Source organism: Micromesistius poutassou, assembly GCF_964030765.1.
Source record: "Micromesistius poutassou genome assembly, chromosome: 5".
NCBI lineage: Eukaryota > Metazoa > Chordata > Actinopteri > Gadiformes > Gadidae > Micromesistius > Micromesistius poutassou.
Genome location: NC_140275.1, coordinates 6,829,778 through 6,848,240, shown reverse-complemented (window position 1 = coordinate 6,848,240; position 18,463 = coordinate 6,829,778). Strand labels below are relative to the sequence as shown.

Sequence of the window (18,463 nt, the reverse complement as noted above, 5' to 3'; positions counted from 1 at the left end):
TAATAAAACATTCAAAACCGCGGAATGTCCAACTGGTGACTCCACTGAGGCTATAGTAACGATGCTCTTAGCGCTCTACGAGTGCCCCTGGAGCCCTCGTTAGCGACGAGGGTTTTCACGACGTTCGTTACGCAACGATGCTTTTGGGAAATGGTGTGAAAACTGTATGATGCTCATACGATGAACTTAACAAACAACTTTGGCTAACGATGCTTTCGGGAAACGGGGCCCTGGACTGCTTTATAGGCTCCCAAGCCAAGCCTGCGCAGGTGCGCATCTCATTGCACAGGATATCTAGATATCCTGTGCAGTCTGTTTCTCCTCCTCTTAAATTGGTGCAAAGGTTGCTGGGGATGGAGTTGCTGAGACTGCAGGGAAGGCAGGGGAATGTTGTTTAAAGGTGTTTGACTCAATTTAACTGAAAACCTTAAAATTAGATTTATTTTTATTTCCTGTCTTATGGGGGGGACTGTTACGGCCACAGGGTTGCCTTTGTGTTTGCTGCTTGTGTATTCTGTGCAGGGAGCTGGTGGGCAGAGCCACACCAATTGGTGAGATGCGGTGCACCTGAGCAGGCTTGGCTTGGGAGCCTATAAAGCAGTCCTGCCCAATTGACTCACTCTCCCTGGCATTCAGATGAACATTTTGTATTTGTTGTGGCACATTTCCTTGATTAAACGTCATGCAGTTACTGATAAATGATGTTTGTCACAAAGGTGAACACTACCAATACCAACCATGACTAATGACTAAGTTGTATTAAATATATTGATGTGCATGTTTTCAAAAACTCATTACCCAACCACCAACCTTATCATACCAACCAACTCATCTCCCTACCAACCACCTCACCACCCTACCAACCAACTCATCACCCTACCAACCAACTCATCACCATACCAACCAACCCTTCATGCAAAATATATTGCATCAGTCACGCAGCTTTACATTACTCAAATAAGTAATGTTGATCTAAACTATTGACCGTTCGTATCGTCTTTAAACATCCAAATGGCCTGCAGTGCTCAAATATTTGCAAACCTTTGTTTTACATATACATAAGAATTTACACAAAATAACTAACTAAATGAAAGCAGGAAGCAAAAAACAAAAGGACTACAAGTCAAGAGGACTCTCTTTAATAGGGACTTTCATGGAGCAGGTGAATCAACAACTGACTTAAGCGCTAAAGTCGTCCGGGGGAGGATCCCAGGGGGGGTAGCCACGATGTGGAATAAAAAATATGTCCAGTTGGTTAATGTTATAAGACTGGGAGTTGACTGGGCTATTGGGATTGAGCTGTGTTGTACTGATAAGAAGATAATCATTTTGAAGCCATATGCATGCATGCAAAAAATGAAGATGAGTACCTCAGTAGATTGGCATTTATCATGTCTTTATTCAGGACAATCCTTCTACCTGCATCTATGTTACTGGTGACATGAATGCTGACGTAACTGATGCCAACTCTTCATTTGGTAAACATTTTGCCCAGTTTTGTTCAGACAGTGGATTGATTTCATCTAGCAAGGTACTATTGCCAAATGATAGTTATACTTATATCAGCGAGGCCTGGCACTCTACTTCCTGGCTAGATCACTGCCTTTGTACAGTGGACGCCCATGACTCCATGGATATTATCAACATTGATTATGATCTGGCTACTACAGACCATATACCCTTTCACATGGTGTTGAACACAGGCAGTTTACCTGTGTTGTTGCCTGTGGATAATAATGGCAATAATGGCATTGATGTAAGGAAAATAAATTGGTCAAAATTGTCTAATAAAGATCTTGATAAATATAACAATCATACTGATACTCTGCTGGGTAATATTAAGGTCCCAAAAGATGCCGTATTGTGTCGGGTTATGAACTGTAAAAATGTACAACATTGTAAGGAATTATGTTCTCTGTATGAAGCTATTGTGGAGTCTCTTGATATTTCGAGCAGGTCTCTATGTAAACATAGGACAAAATTGTGCAATGCTAAGCCAGGTTGGAAGGACCATGTAGAAGAGCTCCATGCAGACACCCGAAATGCTTTTAAAGAATGGGCTGAGTCAGGCAAAAGCAGGCAAGGTCCTTTGTTTGAATATAAGAAATGCACTAATGCTAGATTTAAATATGCACTTCGCTATATCAAAATAAATGAAAACACTATGAGGTCAGATTCACAGGCAAGGTAGTTGCAAAAAAATAATGTTAATGAATTCTGGAAAGAAATAAAAACTATTAATAATTTCTAAAAATCTCATCTAATATAGATGGTGTGAGTGGTCCTGATGAAATTTCACAGTTATGGCGGAAACAATACTATGAGCTGTTAAACTATGTAAAAGGTAATCTGTTTGTAGTGGATAATGTAGAGTTTAATGATGATGTTATTGTCACTTCTGCTGAAGTCCATGAAGCAATATTGAAGTTAAGAGATAACAAGGCATATTAAACTTGCCTGTAAGAAACTGTACCCTCTGGTGGCTTTATGCTTCACAGGTCTTCTTGTTCATGGAGTGTTACTTGATTCTATGCTCTCTGTTGTGCTAGTACCAGTTATTAAAGATAAAGTGGGGAAGCTGAACAGCTCAGATAATTACAGGCCAATAGCTCTAGCCAGTGTCATCATGTCAAAGATGCTGGAGACAGTTCTACTGAGTAGACTTGAGATGTATGTCCTGTCTACTGACCACCAATTTGGTTTTAATAGGCAAAATCCCACAATGTTCATGTGCATGTACAGTAGTATACCATAGAAACAGTAAATACACACCTATAGGTACAGTAGTATACCATAGAAACAGTAAATACACACCTATAGGTACAGTAGTATACCATAGAAACAGTAAATACACCCCTATTGGCAGGGGCGTAGCACCAAATTCTGGGCCCTGTATACAAGGAGTCCTGATGGGACCCCCCCCCCCCAGGCAGCTAGGATGATATAGCCATTTTGTAATGTAGTGACGTCTGCGGATAACTAGCATATGCCATAGGTTATTATTTATCATGTATCCAAATAACTGCTTAGTATTAATTTAATATTAGCTTGCTTCAAATCAGTAGCCTGCTGTTGCAATATTAGCCTACAGTACACTTTACCTTAATAACCAAGGCCTGATCATTTAAAAGTGTAGCCTATTGTCTGCGCTTGCTTTGGGTTGTCTCTGTTCGTTTGAGCAACGATAACGGAGGTAGTTAAGAATGGGGTTTCATCTTGTGTGTTTAAATGTTTGTGCTCACCTTTCTTAGAAAATAAGTTAGTCAGAACCTGACTTCCTCAATTTTGTCTTCTCTCCTGTCTTTATTCACCTTTCTCTTCTGAGAGCCAGAATTCAATTCATTTAACTGTGGCTGTAACATATCGCAGCATCTCCATCCAGATAAAAAAGTCACCCTAAGAAAGGTGCGATTCGCTGTGAAATCAGCTGTGTGGACTGAACCATTTGGCACTTTACTTTTAACAATAACAGACAATTTATTAAACTAATACTCTAAGCTTGCATTTAGATCAATATTCATCATGACATTAAGTTATGTTATTAAACTATTTGAAAAAAAAAAAAACACACACCCCCAGTCTGTCGGCCCTGCCTATAGGTATAGTAGAATACCATAGAAACAGTAAATACACACTGTTACAACCTGGCTCAAGGGTGTGCAACAACAGAGGGAGGCCACGAAAGACTATAAGTAACTGCATGACGTTTAATCAAGGAAACATGAAATGTGCCACAACAAATACAAAATGTACATCTGAACGCCAGGGAGAGTGAGCCAATTGGGCAGGACTGCTTTATAGGCTCCCAAGCCAAGCCTGCTCAGGTGCGCCACATCTCACCAATTGGTGTGGCTCTGCCCACCAGCTCCCTGCACAGAATACACAAGCAGCAAACACAAAGGCAACCCTGTGGCCGTAACACTCCCCCCCATAAGACAGGAAATAAAAAATAAATCCATTTTACGGTTTTCAGTTAAATTGAGTCAAACACCTTTAAACAACATGCCCCCACCTTCCCTGCAGTCTCAGCAACTCCATCCCCAGCAACCTTTGCACCTAGGAGCAATTTAAGAGGAGGAGAAAAAGACTGCACAGGATAGCATAGATGATGTTAGTCACAAAGGTGAACAATACCAAGCGTCCGCAATGACATTGTGATTGCCCTTAACTGATGACCAAGTTGTATTAAATATATTGATGTGCATGTTTTCAAAAACTCATTGCAACCACCAACCTTATCATACCAACCAACTAATTTCCCTACCAACCACCTCACCACCCTACCAACCAACTCATCACCCTACCAACCACCTCACCACCCTACCAACCAACTCATCACCCTACAAACCAACTCATTACCACACCAACCAACCATTCATGCAAAATATATTGCATCAGTCACGCAGCTTTACATTACTCAAATAAGTAATGTTGATCTAAACAGCCTCTGGAATATTGCACAATCTGCAAATAAGAACAAATTGAACTATTGACCTTTCGTATCGTCTTTAAACATCCAAATGGCCTGCAGTGCTCAAATATTTGCAAACCTTATTTTTGCAACAAAAGGACTACAAGTCAAGAGGACTCTCTTTAATAGGGACTTTCATGGAGCAGGTGAATCAACAACTGACTTAAGCGCTAAAGTCGTCCGGGGGAGGATCCCAGGGGGGGTAGCCACGATGTGGAATAAAAAATATGTCCAGTTGGTTAATGTTATAAGACTGGGAGTTGACTGGGCTATTGGGATTGAACTGTGTTGTACTGATAAGAAGATAATCATTTTGAATGTCTATACGCCATATGAGTGCATGCAAAATGATGATGCGTACCTCAGTAGAGTGGCATTTATCATGTCCTTTATTCAAACATTTGGCCCAGTTTTGTTCAGATGGTGGATTGATTTTATCTAGTAAGGTACTATTGCCAAATGATAGTTACTTACTTATATCAGTGAGGCCTGGCACTCTTCTACCTGGCTAGATCACTGCCTTTGTACAGTGGACGCCAGAGATGGAAATTAACTTTTTTGCCCACCAGCCACTCATCTTTTTTACCAGCCACTTTTTATACACTATATTTTTTTGATATATGCATACATTTTGAACAATATAATAGTAACAATAGATAAGAAGTGTTTTTCATACACATCACTTTTTCCATCAGAAGAATCTGAAAGTAGTAGTAGAAGCTGAAATAGTAGAAGAATCTGAAATAGTAGAAGTAGCTGAAATAGTAGTAGTAGCTGAATTAGTAATACTAATAGCTGAAGTAGAAGTAACTGAAGAAGTAGTAATAGCTGAAATAATAGTACTAATAGCTGAAGTAGAAGTAACTGAAGTAGTAGTAGCTGAAGAAGTAGTAATAGCTGAAATAATAGTACTAATAGCTGAAGTAGAAGTAACTGAAGTAATAGTAGCTGAATTTGTATTACTAATAGTATTAGTAATGGTATTCTCTTTAAGAGAATAGCGGAGCCGGTGCGTGATTAAAAGTAGCACAATAGGGCTGGAAAAACAGCCCAATCTGGCAACCATGTCTGAAAGTCCTCAAAAAGTAGCTCAATCTGGCAACACTGCTGAACGTCCTCAAAAAGTAGCCCTATCTGGCAACACAGTCTGAACGTCCTCAAAAGGTAGCCCAATCTGGCAACACTGTCTGATCCTCAAAAAGCAGCCCAATCTGGCAACACTGCTGAACGTCCCCTCGCTCGAGCGTCAACGTGAAGTCAACTGAAAAGGAATCCGTTAAACTGTGAAACTCATAATAATAAATATATAAATATAAATGCTATCGAAATTTCGTTTGGATATTATGGGATATACAAGTCTGTAGATTTGTGACATTTTTTGAACGAAGGTAAACGGTTGAGAATTGATTTAGTTAGGCCTACGATGTGTAACTGTCAGAGATCAACTGAAGAGAACCCGAAACTTAAACTGTGATTCTGAATAAACATAAATGCTATCGAAATTTCGTTTGGATATTATTGATTATACAACAGTTAGTTCCGACCGGTCCCAACCGAGCAATTTGATTGGACAACGAGACATTCCATAGTGCTGATATACAGTATAACAGCACTGGGACTTTTCACAGACATAATCACTCCGCTGTACGGGCGTTCTAATAACCGTTATTAGCTAACGTTACATCAGCTGTTAAATAGCCTGAATGTTTATGTACTGTATATGTGTTGCCTGGCAACAGCCTAGTCTCCCTTCAGTTGCGGAACTATTTTTGTTGGCGGAGCCGAATAAATGATTACTAAACAAACAAATCATAATCTCTTGTTTCTTATTACTGTTAACTAATAAAATGTGCTCGTAGCACTGTTGTATAAAAGCAATATCACACTCGAGGTCGTGCTGTTGTACTGTATATCAGCACGGTGTGATTATCTGCGGCACTCGGCCTGCGGCCTCGTGCCTACGACCGAATCACAGCCGTGCTGATATACAGTACAACAGCACTCCCTCTCGTGTGATATTGCTTAATTATAAAACGGGGGGCCTAAATCAAGCGATCTGATTGGTTCCCAACCGTTGTATATTGAGCGTATACACACAGCTATGACGCCCGTTCAGTTTACAGAGTCCAGTATCACTCCGCGCCTAACTTGAACTGTTGTTTATTTATATATAAAAGCGATAGCATAGTTCACTGAAGCCTAAAAAGCCAATAAAGCAAAGCAGTAAAGCAATAGGCACACGATCGCCGGCAATTTAGCCTTCTAAATTGCTAAATTGCCGGCGAACCAAGCTACCGTCTCTAGCCTTCTCTCTGAAGGACGCTAGTGTGTTGCATAGCAACCGCCGTACACTTTGCCGGCAGCCAGGAGGGACTACTTTTCTGTATTCGTTAAAAAAAAATGCTTTTCCGACTTTCTAGCTTTTTCAAAATTGAGGGTGTCTATGACTTTAATTTCGCCATATTTACGTAACCGTTTTATAAAAGCAATAGATCACTTCAGTCAGTGATATACGGTCATTATACCACAGTGAAGGGGGTCGCCGCCCCTCCGCTGCGCGTCGGGACGGACAACGCCCCTTAACTGTGGTATAATGAGCGTATACCACGGCCTGTCGTGATCTATTGCTTAAATATACAAGTCTGTAGATAGGTGATATTTTCGAATGAAGGTTAACGGTTGAAAAGTGAATGAATTAGTTACGACGTCTTAAACAGTGGACGGTCCGCCGGTTACAATGGGACGAATGGTAGAATATGACGTTTTGAAACTAAAACAGCGATACAGAAAAAAGTATAACAGCGAACATCGAAATTTCGTGAACACGGCTAGATAGATACAAATCTCTAGATTCGTTTAATTGTTTGAACGATGGGAAACTTGGAATTTGAATTAGTTACGACGTAAAGCATTGGAAGAATATATATGAATTATATGTCAATAATTAGCCTTGTGTAGTGACCTACAAGGGGCATTAGAGGGAGACATTCACCCGGTCACCTGCGCCTTTAAGAGAGCGGGCGGGTGGAGGAAGGGGAGGTCCTTAGCCGGCACACCTGGTCCCTGGCTGTATGTGAATTGTTTTCCTCTAATGCCCCTTGTAGGTCACTGACTACACTACACCGTACCAGGCTCCGGCCCCGCCCCGGCCCCGGCTCCGGCTCCGGCCCCGGCGCCCAAGCCGCCCAGGGCCCTTGACCCCCCTCCTGCTAAACGCAGCCGTTTTGGCCGCCTGATACGGCCACCGCCACGTTAATTGTCTGTCACTTGTTTATTGAAGGACTTTTCAGTTATGCACTTTTGGTTATGGTGAATTCTGGGGGGGCCTGTGTAGTGACCTACAAGGGGCATTAGAGGGAGACATTCACCCGGTCACCTGCGCCTTTAAGAGAGCGGGCGGGTGGAGGAAGGGGAGGTCCTTAGCCGGCACACCTGGTCCCTGGCTGTATGTGAATTGTTTTGGAAGTAAACAAACCCAACCTGCCTTCGTCTCCTGTGTCGTTGTTTTCCGCACTTCCACACTAGGATACTATACCGAATGTTGATACCGGCATATTATCTCTATGGTTACCGGTATATTATCCCGGATGTTGACAGTCGCAGTTCAGCAAAAGAGGCGTAGAAGAAGAAGGGGGCCGTATGACGAATGTATTAAATATGCAAATTTGATCGGCCCTGACTGGAAAGTATTACCCGACACAGTGGCGGGTGAAGTGACACAATTCACCCGCAAATGGCGTGTGGCGGGTGTTAATTTCCATCCCTGGTGGACGCCCAGGACTCCATGGATATTATCAACATTGATTATGATCTGGCTACTACAGACCATATACCCTTTCACATGGTGTTGAACACAGGCAGTTTATCTGTGTTGTTGCCTGTGGATAATGGCATTGATGTAAGGAAAATAGATTGGTCAAAATTATTGTATGATTGTTAAATATAACAATCATACTGATGCTCTGCTGGGTAATATTAAGGTCCCAAAAGATTCCTTATTGTGTCGGGATGTGAACTGTAAGAATGTACAACATTGTAAGGAAAGTCTATCTGCACAACTGTAGACCTGGGCCTAAGCTGAGAGCAGTGCTCTTTGAGGGAGTCCTCCTGAAGCCTACTGATGCTGACCAGCATGACAAGGCAAAGAACGAGCTCATTGACTCTCTGTGCCAGTGCATCACTGCTAGATTTAGTGATGTGAACAGTGGTGTCCTGCAGGCTATGCGGCTGGCCAGAAGCAGACATGAGTTTAGGTTAGCAATTTAAATGTAATGGACAAATATTTACGCATTATATGTTTTAAGGCAACTGCTTAACTTTATATTAATGTTTTCCCCTTTGTTCTCAGATTTTGGAGATGGAGAGATAAACAAACTCATCAGTCACTTATGACCTCTTCTGCTGTCTGCTGGAGTGGATGTGAAGTTGATCCCTGATCAATGGACAATTCTCAAGACTGAACTGTACACAGCAGGATTCAGCCAAGGTACTTGGAGAATGATGTTTGAGGAAAAAAATATCATACTGATGTACCTTAACAGTAGCATTTTTAAGCAAGTGCTAGAAAAGCTCTATAGAAATGTCTGATATTGTGAGACATTTTTATTTTATCAGCAATCAGAGTGAACGCCATTTGTTAAAGGCACAATCCAAATATGATGCTATGTTTTAATAAAGTTGCATTTTGTCACCCTCTTAAAGTAATGGCCTAAGTCATATTTTCAAGTTGTTCAGAAAACAGAAAAAAACTCAACCATATATAGAGTATGATATTTATGAATCATTTCAAACAAAAAGGTTATGACAATAGATGACTATTGATATACAAATAATGATGTCAGTCAATTGTGTAACATAAGAGGATAAGATGACTTAGGCCAATTTATGAACATGCCTTTGTGATTTACTCAATTTTGAACCTGACTTGGGCCGAATGAATTCTGGAATAAGTGAGGCAAAACAGTGCATTTCTTTTTTTCCCCCACTACTGTAACAGACCATACCATATACCAAGGGTATATGGTATATGCTAGTGGAGCACACATAGACTCAGGAGACAGAGGGAAAGTTTGGCTGTGAATGGCACTTTAATTCAGTAAAGCAAACTCAAACATCACAACTGTAATAACTCCTCTGTGATAATATGAAATGATTTTTCAACTCTGTGCACAATAAAGCACAACTTAACTAAATAAAATGCTGAGGAGGCAAGTGCATCTCTTCACTTCTCCCTCCAGCTTATCTGAGCTGGGTTTTTATTGTAAAACAATTCATCAAATGAGCCTTTATTCTCAGTTATTTTGACTGATGCCTATTGATGAGGCAAGTTGTCGAAGAAGGGATGACACTCGATCGGCATGACATGTTTCTTGGACTGAAGGTCCTGGACCCTTGATTGGCAGAGCACATGGAAAAACTCTTATCCATGCCATCGGCTCTTTTGGCACCTGTATCCTCTGTGGCAGTGCTTCCCATGCAGTGTTCTCTGAAAAGGATAGCTGGAAATGGACCTTGCTGCTCGCTGCTAAACTGAAGAGCCTGCAAATCATGCACAGTCGGATCTCCAGCTTTCTTGCCTGGTCTGATGCTCAGAATCATTCAGACTCAGGAATTCATCATGCTTGAGCACCATCACATGGTAGGGTGATGGTCCGATTCTTGCAGTCTGGAGTATGATTACATAGTCTCTGTGGGTGAAGATATCCACAACCATTTTGCGTTCAATGGTACTATGCATGCTGTCACACTCCATCTGTGTGTGCCCTGCAACAAGGTACTTCTGTGTTATTAGTACCCTGTGTTTCCTGGCAAGCTCAGAGTATGCATTTGCCACAGTTGCATTTCTGTTCTGATAACCACAGCCATCACTCTATTATCTCCTTGATTTCTGGATGGTCCTTGATCATACCTTCAAAATGGCGATATTGTAAATGTGCGAAAACCTCACTTTTCAGGCCACCCTCTGATTCGTCCCAAGTATAGCAGTAGCCTTCCTTTGATTCCAAGTTGAAGAGGGTAAAGTTATGGATCTGCAGTTTCGTTTTGTAATACATGCTGCTGGCTTGGGTTCTTGGAGACAGCAGCACGGCTTGCAAGTCCATTGTCCAAACAGACTTCTCATTGTTTGCAGAATCCTTGTCGCAGGATTTCTCTTGCCTCGCTTCATCTTTCTTGGCAACATGTGCACCATACTCAACCTTACTGATATTCCCATGCTTGAATGAAACAAACATCACACTGATCTTTTCGCGGGATGAATACGGAATAGTTTTCAAACACATCTGTGAAATGTCATATCCCAACTTCAGCAGTTGCAGCCGCCTGTTCATATTCCCTATATGTAGTTGGGAGATGGTTTTGCCTGGGTGAAGGAACTTCTTGTTTTTGTAGGTTGCTGTGCTTCTGCAGTAGTGTGAATCAACAGTGGGCAGGTCCTTCAACCAGTCCTTAAGGAAATCTGTGACACAAGTTTCCAGCTTTGCATGCTTACCACTCTTAGGTCCGTATTTAGACGGCGGGGCTGCTGCTTGTTCGTCGTGGTCGATGGTGTCTTCGTTCAGCCAGTGTGTAATGGTTCTTTCAGGGACACCAATTGTAGAGCAAAAGAGTGACTTGCACACCTTACAACTGCTTCCATCCTGAAGTTTCAGTTGGTAGGAAAATGATGTACTGCGTTGGGATCCCTCAGCAACTTTCCTTTGCTTTATGTCAACCTTTGTTACCAAAGCGGTGATGTATAACTGACGTTCTTCCCAGGTGTTCATTGACCAAACTTTCTGAAATATCCACTGCCGCTGCTCTTTTGTAATGGATTGGCAGCCTTGAGTTGGGATTCGTTGACAGAACTTCGAGTTACAGGGAGGATCCATAGCCTTTGCACTTCGTTCTTTGCCACCTTTGAGGTTGTATTCCTTTGAGACGTTTCTCCTTGGATTCATTTTGCTTCCATGTTCCTGGACTGAGGCGTTTATTTTGTTTCCTTTGGACAGTATTGTTTAGGCTGTCTTCATTTTCAGGGGCAGAGGACTCATCACAGGATGGTTTATAGTCTGGATCGCCAATATCATCATCAGCAGATGAGTCTTCTTCAAGATGTGGATGTGTCTGCTCGACATCTTCAGCATCATCAATGGGAGTGTTGAAGGTATTGTCTGCTCCATCTGAAAAGTCTTGGCCTGGTGCATTTTCCTCCATCTCAACAACGGTCTCATTTTCATATTCATTGGATGGGGCCTGATCAGTGTCAGATGTTACGCCACGTCCTGCTACACGGTCCAACACCCATATAGTGGCCGCTTGTCGCCACTGGTCCTCATTCTCCCAACACACCTGTCTGCAATCTGCAATCTCCATTCCCTACTTCAGCCGGGGATCTTCAATCAGCCGGCGCCAGTTCGTCGTATACTACTACCAAGTTTGTATCGGTCCTACCAGCATTCTTTGAGATTAGTTCCCCTTGTTCCCCTAGTTTCCCTGTCCTCCTCGTAACCCTTTTCCCTATCCTCTAGTTCTCCTTTCTTCGTTCTGCCCACCTGTTGCCGAACACCTGCCTGCCTGACCACCCGCCTGTCGCCGGACCCTTGCCTGCTTGACCGCCTGCCCGTTACCGGACCCTCGCCTGCCTGACCACCCGCCTGTCGCCGGACCCTTGCCTGCCTGACTGCCTGCCCATTGCCGGACTCTTGCCTGCCTGACCACCCGCCTGTCGCTGGACCCTTGCCTGCCTGACTGCCTGCCCATTAACGAATTCTCGCCTGCCTGACTACCCCTTGGTTCCAATAAATCCCACTTCCTTTCACCCCGTCTCCACCTCCCTGTGTCCAGCGTTTGGGTTCACTCGTCCTGTCCACGTAACAGTACGAACTGGCCAGCATGGACCCAGCTGACACAGAGGCTTTCCGCCGGGTGATCTCTCACCAACAGGCTCAACTGGGTCAACACGACCAGGCTCTGCAGGAGATAACTTCCTCCCTCCGTGAGTTATCCCTTACTATCTCCTCCCAGCCCCCTGTCACCCCGGAACCACCAGCCCCAGTTCCTAGTCATTCGGCATCTCCCCGGGAGCCGTTCATTCCAGCCCCCGAACGCTACGATGGAGACCTGGGATTATGCAGATCGTTCCTACTCCAGTGTTCCCTGGTGTTCGAGCTGCAGCCCCAGACCTACCCCACCAACAAGGCTCGGATCGCTTACCTGATCGGTGCTTTGCGGGGTGAGGCTCTCGCCTGGGCAACGGCGGTTTGGGAGCGCGGTTCCGCAGTCTGTGCCGATTATTCTGCCTTCAACCGAGGAAATGCGGAGGGTTTTCGATCATCCGGTCCGGGGCAGAGAGGCGTCTCAACAGCTTCTACTTCTCCGTCAAGGTTCCCGCAGCGTCGCCTCCTTCGCAGTCGAGTTTCGGACTCTCGCGGTGGAGAGCGGCTGGAACGAGGAGGCTCTGCAGGGGTTTTTCCTGAACGCGCTGGGTGGTGACGTCAAGGACGAGTTGACCTCCCGGGAGGAGTCCTCAGATCTCGAGCACCTGATCGCTCTCGCCATTCGGGTGGACAATCGCTTACGCGAACGCCGCAGGGAGAGGGCTCTACGTTCTCCTTCAACGCCTTCTTCCATGCCGCCTGCAGCACCTCGCCGTCCTCCTTCGGTTTCCTTTCCACCTCGTCACGAGCGGACACTCCCTTCTGAGTCCGAGCCCATGCAGATCGGACGCACGCACCTCTCCTCCGAGGAGAGGGAGCACCAGATTCTCTCCCGAGCCTGCCTCTACTGTGGTCAAACGGGCCATTTCCTGTCTGGATGTCCCTTTCGCCCGGGAAAAGGACAGGCTCGCCAGTAACCCGAGGGATACTGGCGACTCGCTCTCTGGACCCCTCGGTTTCCCGTCCCCTACTGTGTGCCACCCTCTTGTGGCAGGAACAAACTCTTCCGCTTTCCATCCTCCTTGACTCCGGTGCAGACGAGAGTTTTATCGACCGGGAGGTGGTTCACCAGCTGAGGATCGACACCGTTCCCCTGGATTGCCCAATTGAGACCCAGGCACTAGACGGGAGGTCACTCGCTCTGGTGGAGCGTCGAACCGTTCCTGTTAACCTGCTCGTTTCGGGTAATCACCATGAGTCCATTTCACTTCTCGTGATTTCTTCCTCCCTCTCACCGGTCGTTCTAGGCTACCCCTGGCTTAAGTCCCACAATCCTCAGATCGACTGGGTTACCGGACGAGTCATTTCCTGGAGTACACACTGTCTCTCCCACTGTTTGCGCTCTGCCCAGTCTCCTCGGGCGCTGGAGCTCGGTCCCGCTACTGCACCTCCCGACTCTGTCCCGGAGGAGTATCACGACCTCGGAGTGGTTTTTAGTAAATCCCATGCCCTGTCCTTGCCCCCTCATCGCCCTTATGATTGTGCTATTGACCTTCTTCCCGGATCCCCCCTTCCTAGCAGCCGCCTGTTCCCGTCCTGAACGGGAGTCCATGGAGGAATATATCGGAGAGTCCCTCGCCGCCGGAATCATCCGTCCGTCTTCGTCGCCAGTAGGAGCGGGATTCTTCTTTGTTAGTAAGAAGGACCGCTCACTACGTCCCTGTATCGACTACCATGGTCTGAACGGTATCACCGTAAAGAATAAATATCCCTTACCCCTCATCAGTTCTGCCTTCGTTCCCCTCCATGGAGCCGTGGTTTTCTCGAAACTAGATTTGCGCAACGCGTACCATTTGGTCCGCATCCGGGAGGGAGACGAGTGGAAGACCACATTCAACACCCCATTGGGCCACTTCGAGTATTTAGTTATGCCCTTCAGGCTCACCAACGCCCCCGCTGTCTTCTAGTCCCTGGTCAATGACGTTCGACAGGTTCTGCAGCGATTGTTGGAGAACCGACTTTATGTTAAGGCGGAGAAGTGCGAGTTCCACGTCCCGTCCATCTCCTTTCTGGGCTACATCATTAGCCAAGGCCAGATTGAGATGGATCCCTCTAAGCACTCTGCGGTGGCCGAGTGGCCCTCACCCCCAACCCACAAGAGACTGCAACAGTTCCTAGGGTTCGCCAACTTCTATCGTCGATTCATACGAGGCTACAGTCAAGTCGCTGCACCCCTCACGGCCCTGACCTCCACCAAGAGTGCCTTCGTATGGACGCCAGAGGTGGAGACTGCCTTTCTGGGCCTCAAGAAGCGGTTTGTATCCCGCCCATTCTCTTTCAACCTGATCCCTCTCTCCTGTTTGTGGTGAAGGCCGACGCTTCTGACACCGGAGTGGGCGTGGTTCTCTCCCAGCACTCCCCCTCCGACCACAAGCTCCACCCCTGTGCCTTCTTCTCCCGCTGGCTGTCCCCACCGGAGCGAAACTATGACGTCCGCAACCGCAAGCTTTTGGCCATCAAGCTTGCCTTGGAGGAGTGGCGACATTGGCTGGAGGGCGCGGAGCATCCGTTTATTGTTTGGACCGACCACCGCAACCTGGCCTATATCCAGTCAGCTAAGAGACTGAACTCCCGACAGGCCAGGTGGGCCTTATTCTTTGGTTGTTTTAACTTCTCCCTCACCTACCGTCCCAGCTCCCAGAACGTTAAGCCGGATGCTCTGTCCCGCCTGTACTCCCCCGAGGACCCCGGTACAGACCCCAAAACCATCCTGCCACCCACTTGTCTGATCGCCACACTCACCTGGGAGGTTGAGTCCACTATACGCCTTGCGCAGAGGCAGCAGCCAGACCCCAGTACCGGTCCCCCCAACCGCTTGTTCGTTCCGGACGCTGTACGGTCCAGGGTTCTGGTGGTCCACTATGGACGCAGACGTCCATTCCTTTATTGCGGCGTGCGCAACCTGCGCCCGGAATAAGACCTCGACCCGTCCCCGTTCCGGCCTACTACGACCCCTACCCATCCCTAGCCGTCCTTGATCACACATCGCCCTGGACTTCGTCACCAGTCTGCCCACGTCCGAGGGCAACACCACTATTCTCACTGTGATCGACCGTTTTTCTAAGGCTGCGCACTTCATCGCTCTCCCCAAGCTCTCCTCCTCAAGGGAGACCGCAGATCTCTTGGTTCGGCACGTGTTCCACCTGCATGGCATCCCAGCGGACATTGTATCCAACAGAGGGCCCCAGTTCACCTCTCAAGTTTGGCGTGCGTTCTGCGTGGCACTAGGTGCCACACCCAGCCTCTCCTCCGGATTCCACCCCCAGTCCAATGGACAATCTGAGTGGGCCAATCAGGAGATGGAGGCAGCACTCTCGGAACACTCACACACAACTCCCCTGGGTCGAATATGCTCATAACACCCTAGTAAACGAGTAATTGTTTGCATGTGCATAATGCTGTCTGACCCTGCTACAGGAACCTTTGAGAAGACCTGGCCTACTGTGAACAGAATGCTCCGCCATCGGTGTCCTGACATCCTTGATCTCTTTGATGCTCTCATCACCATCCCTGCAACTACAGCTGATTGCGAAAGAGGGTTCAGTGTGATGAATCAGGTAAAGAGTGACTGGCGCTCACGCCTGAAAGGTGAAAGCCTCTCTGACCTCCTGAAAACCCAGTTGTGCTCACCTGATATCAAAGACTTCGATCCAACCAAAGCCATTGACATCTGGCATGCTGACAGTTTGTGCTCATGCAGGCCTGAGTTTGTGCGCAAACATGGAACAAAAGGAACTGAGGATGGCTCAGATTCAGATGAACAAATAAGTTCAGAGTGCTGAAGAAATTTGATGCGGTAGAGCTCTGAAATTATCAGCTCCAACACACTGATTGGAAAGGTTTTTTTGCTGACGCCACCAAGGACTCCCATACCAACATTCATACAGTAGCCAAATCTGTCATGGATTACCTCAACGAGTGTGCAGAAGGAGTGACCACACATAAAACATTGAAATTATTCCCCAACCAGAAACCCTGGATGAACAAAGAAGTTCGCCTTCTCCTCAAGTCCAGGGATGTAGCCTTCAGGTCGGGAGACCAGGAGGCCTACAGCTCTGCCAGATCCAACCTGAGGAAGGGAATATCCAGGGCCAAACACAACTACAAGCAAAGGATTGAAGACCACTTCAATTCCTCCGACTGAGTGTGGGGCAGCCTTAAGTGCATTGTCCAGTTAGGGAACCTGACAAACGGTAACCCACTGTTCTTATGGTTTCCTCAACGATCGTGTGAGGCATTGAAGCAGTTTTTAACGCAGCAGTTATTTCCAGGCATTGTTAAAACAGTACAGAATTGCAACAACCTCCTCTGCTAGCAGCTACCGTGTCAACAATAACGCAAAGCTCAGCTGCACTCGGAGGGGCGTACCTTCCAACATGGAGGGAAGGGGGGGGGCTCTGTGCCGTGACGACAACTCCTCATTCTATATATTAATGCAGCTACTCCATCCAGTGCCCCAGTGGAGAGACTTTTTAGCCTGGGGAAGCTAGTCTTGACTCCACTGAGGAACAGGCTCTCTGACCAGAGGTTTGAGAAGCTTTTGGTTTTAAGATACAACCACTGGTTCAGTGGCAAGAATGGATGGATGGATAAGTAGATAGGTTAGCTTTGATGGATGGAGAGAATGGAATGAAGATTGGATGACTTGGGTGGATGGATGGATTGATTGATGAATGGATAGAAGAGTGAATGAATGCATGGATGGATAGATGAATGAATGAGTGAATATTCATGCTAAAGTTGGATACAGTATGTCTACCTGTTGTCTAAAGTTGTGCTGCATCTTATTAGATTTGCAGTAATACATTTTTTGTACATTGCTTAGAGAGCATCATTTAATTTAGATATACCAGTATTTGTTGCCTGGCTGCGGCCTACTTAGCTGAAATTGTCAATGGCCAGAGAAAGAGATTTCTTTTTGTATTTTTTTTAATTATTCTCAATGTATTACATGTTCATATTTGGATGTTTTTCTATACATTGCACTTTTCAGTAATATTGAAAGCACTTATTGTTACACAGTTGACTGTTCTATTTCTTCGAGGAAGAAATCACTTACATTGCGTAAAACAATACGTACAGTATGTCTACATTTTTTTCCCTAATTTACACTACAAAGAGTAAATATATTTATTATTTATTTTTGGTACATTGCTTTACAAGCAATTTATTTTTGCTTAGTTGTGACCTGTTGAGGTTCAATAAATATCAAGTTCCAAAAGATATATTGTGTAGTCTCACATTCCCACAGCAACGTAAAAATTGTTTAGATTTGTGCACTGTGGATTTCTGTTTGTAATGTATTGAGTATTCATTTCATTATAATACTCAGATTTATCATAAATAATTGAACAACTTTTTTAAGTTCTTTCGAAGAGGGATGGAGATGGGGTCCAAATTATTTGACACATCAGTATTTAAAAATTATTTGAAAGTAACGCAATAGTACTAGTTACTTTCCAAAGAAACTAGTTACTTTTAGAGTTTGTAACTCAGTTACTACTTTAGTCTGGGAGAAGTAACTAGTACTTTAACTAATTACTTTTTTAGAATAACTTGCCCAACACTGCTCTTGACACATTCTTCTGACATATGGTGTAGCAGAGCCATTGTTGTTCAATCCAGATTATTGGAGGCTAAATTAATATGTCATTAGTAATCCCTCTAAAGCGACGATTTGACACCTTCTTGGTCCTTTAAGGTTTTGCCCTTTTTCTACCAACGGCTGCTGTTTTATTCTGTTTTCTACGCTGCGTAGGGGTCTGGGTCCGCCCACAGCCTGGAGGAGGATATCTAGATGGCCTTTTGAAAGAAGCAATCATGCCTGATCCCTGTTGTTTCTGCGTAGATGACGTTTGTGCTATATTTGTAATCACGTCGCCTATAATGTTTTTGGCGGCACTTTTCAAATGAGGCTTGGCAATGCTCACACCCCTTTTAAATAAAGGCACCGCCATCCTGAAGAGGCTGCGGAACATTCCACCGATGCAGCTTGAGGATCACCTTGCCGTATGTAAATGGGATGTTTGTATTCTTGTCAGACTTTAGATCGATTTCAATATCTTCAAGAGGGTCT

At 45.2% G+C, this 18,463-nt stretch overlaps 2 pseudogenes across 2 annotated transcripts; both read left to right on the top strand.

The window, feature by feature from the left end:
* Positions 1 to 209: 209 nt before the first annotated feature.
* LOC311344001 lies at positions 210 to 7,669 on the top strand (annotated as a pseudogene). Its single transcript has 4 exons — positions 210 to 269; positions 523 to 551; positions 1,146 to 2,187; positions 7,576 to 7,669. The product of its transcript is annotated as an uncharacterized misc_RNA (transcript).
* Positions 7,670 to 8,494: 825 nt separating this feature from the next.
* On the top strand, positions 8,495 to 16,531 carry LOC311344000 (annotated as a pseudogene). The gene is made up of 4 exons: positions 8,495 to 8,724; positions 8,820 to 8,957; positions 15,805 to 16,097; positions 16,358 to 16,531. The product of its transcript is annotated as an uncharacterized misc_RNA (transcript).
* Positions 16,532 to 18,463: the final 1,932 nt, after the last annotated feature.